Genomic DNA, 7,309 nt, shown 5'->3' on the forward strand with positions numbered 1-7,309 from the left:
AGCCACATTTATACTACGCCATGCAGTTTTGGTGTCCTGACCATAGAATGGATATAAATTCGTTAGAAAATGTACAGAGATGAATGACAGAAATGATGCATGATGTACGGAATCTGTCATATGAAGACAATATAAAATGACTAAATCTGCACTCACTAGAGAGGCATAGAGTCAGGGGAGACTGAATTGAGGTGTTTAAATGGATAAAGGGAATAAATAAGGGACACATTAGCAAGGTTCTTAAAGTGAGCATGAATTTCAGTGACCCTCTTTGGCAACAGACTGACAATAGCTTTTTTTCATCCGACGAAACTGGGCCATTCCCACCTTGCATGCAAAGTAGTGGCTGTGTAAAATTCGATGGGCTATAATCATGAGGCAGGAATGAGTCTCCTAGGATAGTCGTTAGATGGACCTTGCCATGTGACTACACTTATCCATCCACTGAGCTGAAAAAGGTTAGAGAGATTTATATAAGGAAATATGCGTCGAAAATAAAGTAAAGGTAGTTGTTCAATAGGAGAGGGTGATAGAAAACTAGTTAGGAGAGATCAAGTAATGTGAGGGAAAATGAGAGACTAAAGTAGTACTAGGAGAGAAGATGAGACTGGTGATAAGGGTATGTACGGGAGAGTGAGAGACTGACTAGGAAACTGTACAGGAGTAAAGTTTCTAAGGGAAGGAGAGGGAGACATAAAAATGAGTGGGGAGAGGAATTAACAGTTTGGGGATAGTGGTGTTTCGCGGGCGGGGAGGTTGCTATTGAGTATGAACGGAAACACTTGAAGACTATTTAGTCGAGGCTTCTCATAGGATGTAACACCATACAGTAGATAGATGGAGGTTGATAAACAGTTAAGAGACAGGTAGACAGATAGATACAGTGAACCATACCTGACAAACATTTCTTACAACCAGTCCTCATGGGCTAGACATTTTCTTTGGCCGTCAGAAAACCTGGCGGCAGTCTCTTCAGCACAAAACTCACTAGAAGAAAAGGGAGTCTCGTTAGGAAATATATGGAAAAAAAGAATTAAGGAAGCAGTCTCAAAAATTTAGATTCCGAAAAATATCTCCATCAGTTCCTAGAAACCACGCCCAAATTGACGATTCAGTAAGTGAATAAATGAAACAATAAATAACTAAATATACTAAATGTAGCAAACAAGCAGCAGTCTTAAAGACACCCTGAAATTCCCAGAACAGCCTTAAGCTGAACCCTCCCCCCCCCCACCAAAAAAGTACTGAAACCAAGAAAATCCGTTTTTCCTCTCAAACGAAGCCTCGTAAAAAATACTAACACCACTACCCCCATAGACTGTTGTTGTTGTTGCTCAGCCACGGTCATACTTGTCCAAGCAGACCCATCGACCATATGTAAGCAAATGCTTCTGTGTCGTTGTCCCATAAATTCCCTACATTGTTGTTGTGTCCGTGTTTTACTTTGACATGTACTGTGCAGAGCTCCATTGTATGTGTGTTATGTTGTGTGGGTCAGTTCTACAAGTGGGGCACGTGTCGTCAGTGATTCCACCCACCTTTAATCTAAGCTGGTAACTGAGGAGGCTGGGTGATATCTTGATGTAAGCCTAGCTAAGTGAACTCAATCAGCTCTGTTTAAGGATACCGTACCTCTGATGGGTGGATGTCTGGAGGGGGGATTGTAGTATAGTGTTGCAATCAAGGTGTTGTATTGCCCTGCACGTGAAATGAGTATGTAGGTGTTTCTCCATTGCTTGTGTTGGATTGCCTGGAGGTGGGATGTTGTTGAAGAGGGTCTGGTAATGTTTGTGTGTGATTGTTTTGTGTTTAGATGTGTTGTGTGGCTCTGGTATGTAATGACGAGCTTTGTTTGTTGGTTCAGGGTGCCGCATTCAGTGGTACTGGTGCAGCCAGTGATGATGCGCAGAGCGTTGTTGCATATGATCTGCAAGGTGGTGTAGAGTGTGTTAGACAGGATGGGGCACATGCCAGGGAAACCACTGATCTAATATATTGTCTGTAGAGTAGGGAGTGTATTTCTTTTTCTTGCCTAAAGTCTTTCTCTTGAAATGCCCAAAGTCTGCTGAGTCTTTGGTGCACAGCATCTTGATGTCTTGTATGTTGTCATGGAAGACGAGTCCAGTGTCATATGTCTGGCCAAAAAGTCAAAACCATATTTACCTCTCCACCTCCTACACCGAACACCCCCCCCCCCAAAAAAAAAAAAAAAAAAAAAAAAAATCCTCACTCTGTGAAGTCTCAAGACGAATAAAAACTCCTCGCCAGTATAAAAAGTTTTAAGTCAATACTCCTAACCCTCAAAAAGCCTCACACCCAACACCCTTGTTCCACAAAGTCAAATCCAGTGCTCCCCCCCCACCCGCCAGAAAGTCCCAACCCCATCTCTCCTGCTCCCTTAAAAAAGAATATAGAAAAGAAAAAGAATGGAGAGGAGGGAAGGGAAAGGGGGGGGAGGGGAAGGTCAAAGTCTGGAGACGAAAACAAAACCCATCCAACGGTAAGCGACATAAAATCCTCTCCTGATACGGCGGAATTGCCCAGAATTGGTCCTTGCTGTGCAAACTTAGTTTAATATCCCAGCTACGTGCTTGGACTGCCTGCCGCCCTCCCTGCCTCATCCCTCCCAGCCCCATCTTCTCTGGCTTTGCCTCCTCACCACCTCCCTCACTATCCCCAACTCCCCACCCTCCCCAACCTCTAATGTCTTTCGAATATTTGCCCCGACTGCTTGTTTGCCTTCCCTTCCCCACCTCCTTTGTCTGCCTCTTTGTCTGGGTCAGCCTGTCCATCTGTGTGTCTGTTCCCCCACCTCTTGTATCCCAGTTCCCCTCTTCACCCTCCCTACCCATCTCCGATCTCATTCCTTCCTCCACTTCGCCCACAGGTATCATCATCAGTATTATTATTATTATTGTTATTATTATTATTATTATTATTATTATTATTATTATTATTATTATCCTTCTCCATCTCCTTCTTATTCCAATTTCTTTTCCTTTTCTTTTTCCTATTCTTATTCTTATTGTATTCTTATTCTTCTTATTATTCTTTTTTCTTCTTTCTTCTTCGTCCAGATATCCATATCTACTGCCTGTCTGTTCCTTTCCCTTTTCTTCAACCCACTCCATTCTATCTCCAGCAGCCCCAGTCCTTTTTGTCAGCCTCCTTTCCTCCGTCGCCCATTGTTATTTTTTTATTAATCCACATCCGGATCAGAGTCGACTGTCTGTCTGCTCGTGACTGTCTTCTGGCCTGTCTGTCTGAGCCCTCTCCTATTCCCTCACCCCCACCCCCCACCGTCGCCTTCCTTTCCTTGCCACCATCCCTGCACCATCCTCCCCCCTTGAGCTTGCCCCTCCCCTCTCGCCACCCCTACCCTTGTTACCCCTACCCTTTGTATCCCCTACCCTCGCCACCCATTTTTTCTCATCACCTCATCTGAAATCTCGAACCTTCCTGGCTCCCTTTCCCCCAACCCTCCCCACACCCACTCTGTTCCCCCTCCCCCATCATCATCGTTCTTCGCCCCCATCCCTCTCCCTCTTCACCAACTCCTTCCCCACTCCCTTTCCCTACCCTCATATTTCCTACCTTCGAAATCCGTGTATAAAACCTCTTCCCCCCATTTTTTCCCTCCCCGACTCTCAAATCACTAATCTCCCCCGCTTCCCCCCCCCCCGCTTCCTCCTCTTCTCTCCCTCCTCAGTCCCCTCCTCCCCTCCGTCCCCTCCTTGGTCTTCGTCCACTGTTTTTTTTTTTTTTTTTTTATGGGGGATTCTTTTTTACCTGAACTTCATTTAGTTATTATGGGAGAGAGAGAGAGAGAGAGAGAGAATAAGGAGGAAGAATTAGAAAGAGAAGGAGGGAGAAGAAAGAGAAGAGGAAGGAGGGGGAGGAGAAAGAAGGGATGGTGAGGGAGGAGAATGGAGGGAATGGGGGAGGAGAAGGAAGAGAAGGAGTGAGAGAGAAGTAGAATTTAAAAAATGGAGAGGGAGATATACGGTGGGAAAAGGGAGGGAAATAAGGAAGGAAAGGGAGAAAGAATGAAGGAAAGGAAAGGAAGAAGGGAAAACATGAGACTGAGGAAAAATAGAATGGAGAGAGAGAGAGAGAGAGAGAGAGAGAGAGAGAGAGAGAGAGAGAGGAAATGAAGAAGTAGGGAAAAGATGGTTGAAGAAGGAAGAGAGGTGGATGAAGAAAAAGGGAACGGGAAGGAGATAAATGACAAGAAAGAAGAAGGAAGGGGGAAGAGGAAGAAAAAGAACGGAGATGGTAAGAAGGAAGAAAAGGGAAAGATGAAACTGACAAGAGGGAAGAAAGGGGAGAAGGGATATGGCAAAAAAGCAAGCAGTGAGAGAGGGCATGAAGAAAGAAAGGGAAACGAGGGATTGACAGGAAGGAAGAAAATGGAGAAGGGAGATGGCAAAAAAGAAGAAAGGGGAGAAGAGAGATGACGAGAAACACGGGAGAAGAGTGTTTGGCAAGCAAGAAGGAAGGGACGAAGCAGAATGGCAAGGAGGAGAGAGGAGATCAACAAAGAAAGGTGATATCAGGGAGGAGGAGGAAGTGACATAGAAAGTACCAGTGGATGAGGGTAATGAGAAGGCAAGGCAAGTGAGAATGGGAATAAAAGAAAGGCAAGGCAGAAGGAGATAAAGGATTGATGATGATGATGATAATGATGTAGTCTTGACGATAGAAGATGAGGACATGAATAGCCGTAAATGAGGAAGGATTAAAAAAGAAAAGACGACACTGACGGGAAAGAAGGAAGGAAAGATCTAGCCTTTGGAAATGATGGAGGAAGCCCAGGTAGAGTTATGGAGCTGGGAAGGAAGAATAACGAAGAGGTCCAGTATTTACTCTCATTTTAACCTCTTCAATTCGATGACGTGTTTGTATTTTATCCTTGCTATATTCGGACGGTTTGATTCACTTCAGTATATTCAGGATAAGCTTAGCATACAGTATAGTCTTCATAAACCTCATCCCAGCGACAGGTCCTCCCCAGATTGACTAAAACTGACATTAGGTTGCAAGCTTAAAGTGAAAAAGTCGGATTGAAGGGATTAAGTTGTGCATTAGGTTACCCGTGTCTTTTGGTTTCATTCATATAATTAACACTTCAGAATTAAATAAGGTGGTGTTAAAGTGAACACACACACACACACACACACACACACACACACACACACACACACACACACACACACTAATAAAAGATGTTATGGAAATACGTTTCTCGTAAAAAAAATTAACAAGATCCTCTATAAATGACACCCGAGGAGAGTGATGGTAACAGAAATATTTACAGAGCAGAAACACGTCCTTTGAATGTTGACAGGGCAGAAGTACGTCCTTGGAATTTGCAGACCAGAAATGCGTCCTGTGCTTTTTACAGAGCAGAAGTACGTCCTTTGATTGTTTACAGAGCAGAAATACGTCCTTTGATTGTTTACAGAGCAGAAATAAGTCCTTCGAGAGTTTACAGAGCAGAAATACGTCCTTTGAATGTTTACAGAGCAGAAGTACGTCCTTTGATATTTACAGAGCAGAAATACGTCCTTTGAATGTTTACAGAGCAGAAGTACGTCCTTTGATATTTACAGAGCAGAAATACGTCCTTTGATTGTTTACAGAGCAGAAATAAGTCCTTTGAGTGTTTACTGAGCAGAAATACGTCCTTTTTTTGGCAGTGTTTATTCCCAATATATACGTATGTAACTATAAAAAACTGAATACCTGATTAACATAATCACCATTCTGATTACAGTAATTTCCCCTTTTCACAATGCTTTCATGAACCATCAAGTAAACCATTAACAGTGTAAAAAGGGGAAAAGAGAAGATAGAAAACAGTGAAAGAGAGAGAGAGAGAGAGAGAAAGCAGTAAAAGATTTTCCACTGTGTTATGGGGTGAGAACAGTAACAGATGTACTATTGTGGACACTAATATCAATCTACTTTTTTGTTGAAGCATTAATAACTTTTACATAAAAAGTTTGATTTCTCAGAGTCAGTGGTCACTGTCTCGTTAATTATCGTTCGGATGGGGATCGCTAGTAGTGTCCACAATAGCACTTCTTTTACTTGATCTTCAGGAGTGATTTAAACATTGAATATTATTATTTATTTTTAGAAGAAATATTTCACACAGAGATTTCACTTATTAGTTTTTAAAAAAATGGGAAGGTATCATAATCTTTGCATTATTGGGTCAAGGCCTTGGAAAATTTTAAAGCAAGATTCTTAGGGAATGAAATACGGAAGTGACCTGCTTTTTTGGACAAACTTTATAAATGGTATCAGTTGCATTTTCGAAGTTATTGTTTTATTTATATATTATCGTGTTTTTGTTATCTAAAGACTTTTTTTTTGTTCACCTTTGGAAAGATCTCGTAGTGAAAGGGATAATGAGAACCCGGTTAGCTCATAATACCTTTAAAGCTACTCAGTAGCTGAATAAAATCGTCTGTAGGGAACTGCAACAACACAGAGACGAAGGGACATACAAATAAGAACTGTTCGCCATATTGCGTTATGGGAATAATAATAGTAGATTTAAATATTCGGGTTTTAATATCTATGGTTGCAATAAATAAAAGGGAGGGAAAGGCATGTAATATCAGCGTGTTGTATTGAGGAGGGTTTGAAAAGCATCCATTCCCGTTTTCAAGCCATTTTTGTTTACGCATCCACCTTCTCTTTATTCTCCCTTTCGCCTATTATGATTCTTTTCCCCTCCCCCTCGTCTCTCTCTCTCTCTCTGTCTGAAAGGCCACATACACAATAGCATTCGCATTGTGCAAATCGAGCCTTTGTTGCATGTGTGCATATTATGCAATACCTCTCTCTCTCTCTCTCTCTCTCTCTCTCTCAAAGGCCACATGCACAATAACATTCGTTTTTTGCAAACCGAGCCTTTGTTGGATTTGTGCATATTATGCAGTACCTCTCTCTCTCTCTCTCTCTCTCTCTCTCTCTCTCAAAGGCCACTTGCACAATAACATTCGTTTTTTGCAAACCGAGCCTTTGTTGGATTTGTGCATATTATGCAGTACCTCTCTCTCTCTCTCTCTCTCTCTCTCTCTCTCTCTCTCTCTCTGTCCTCTTCTTTCCCCTTCCCTCTCCCTCCAACCCTGCCTCCCTTCTCCAGTCTTCTTCCCATTTTTATTTTCCTCCATCTTTCTTTCACCCATTCCTTCCTCCTCCTCTCCCCATCCCCTGCCTTCCTCCCTCTCCCTTTCCCCCAGCCCTCCATCCTCCCCCCCATAAACACCCCCGGAAAAAGAATTACCGTGTTATG

Source organism: Coenobita brevimanus, chromosome 1 (assembly GCF_032717465.1).
Source record: "Coenobita brevimanus isolate Jiangsu-jjx chromosome 1, ASM3271746v2, whole genome shotgun sequence".
NCBI classification, from domain to species: Eukaryota; Metazoa; Arthropoda; class Malacostraca; order Decapoda; family Coenobitidae; genus Coenobita; species Coenobita brevimanus.